An 811-nucleotide genomic window follows, 5' to 3' on the forward strand; every position below is an offset into this window, starting at 1 on the left:
CTGCCACCACACCTAGGTAATTTCTTAAATTTTTGCCCAGGCTGGTCTTGAATTCCTGGGCTCAAGTGATCCTCCTGCCTTGGCCTCCCAAAGTGCTGGGATTACAGGCGTGAGCCACCCCACACCCAGCCAATTTTGTACATTTTAAAAACTTTGTGAAATACCATGAAAATGACTTCATATTATTCATCTATGTACATATAATAATTGTTTAAGCATTCACCTAATTATAGAATTTAATTTTCCTCTAGTTTGATATCAACAAATAATACTACAATGCAAAAGCATTTTATTTGGTGCATTGGACCATAGATTAGACACAGCTGAAAAGAGAAATAGTGAAGAAATTACTTAAAATGCAGCAAAGACAGACAGGGAGATGAAAAATGTGAAAGAAGGTGTAATAGCTATGGACTATAGCATGAAACGACCTGTCATTTGTCTAACTGAAATACCAGAAAGACATTATGGAAAGAATGTCAGAAAATCAATAATATATAGACAGATTAAGGAAGAGTATTCCAGAATTGATAAAATATATGAATCCAGACATATAGTATGCACAGTATAATATCAAAAACGATAAATAAAAAAAATTCCACTCATAGGATTCTTGTAAGGAAATTAAAGAAAGCTAAAGACAAAGTTGTAAAAGCAGCCAGAGATTGAAAATAAAAGAAGTTCAGTCAAAGATCTTATCATCTGGCTGGGAAAAGTGGCTCACGCCTGTAATTCCAGCACTTTTGGGGGCCGAGGTGGGTGGATCACCTGAGGTCAGGAGTTTGAGACTAGTCTGGCCAACATGGAGAAA

This window comes from Mandrillus leucophaeus, unplaced genomic scaffold (genome assembly GCF_000951045.1).
Source record: "Mandrillus leucophaeus isolate KB7577 unplaced genomic scaffold, Mleu.le_1.0 Scaffold216, whole genome shotgun sequence".
NCBI classification, from domain to species: domain Eukaryota; kingdom Metazoa; phylum Chordata; class Mammalia; order Primates; family Cercopithecidae; genus Mandrillus; species Mandrillus leucophaeus.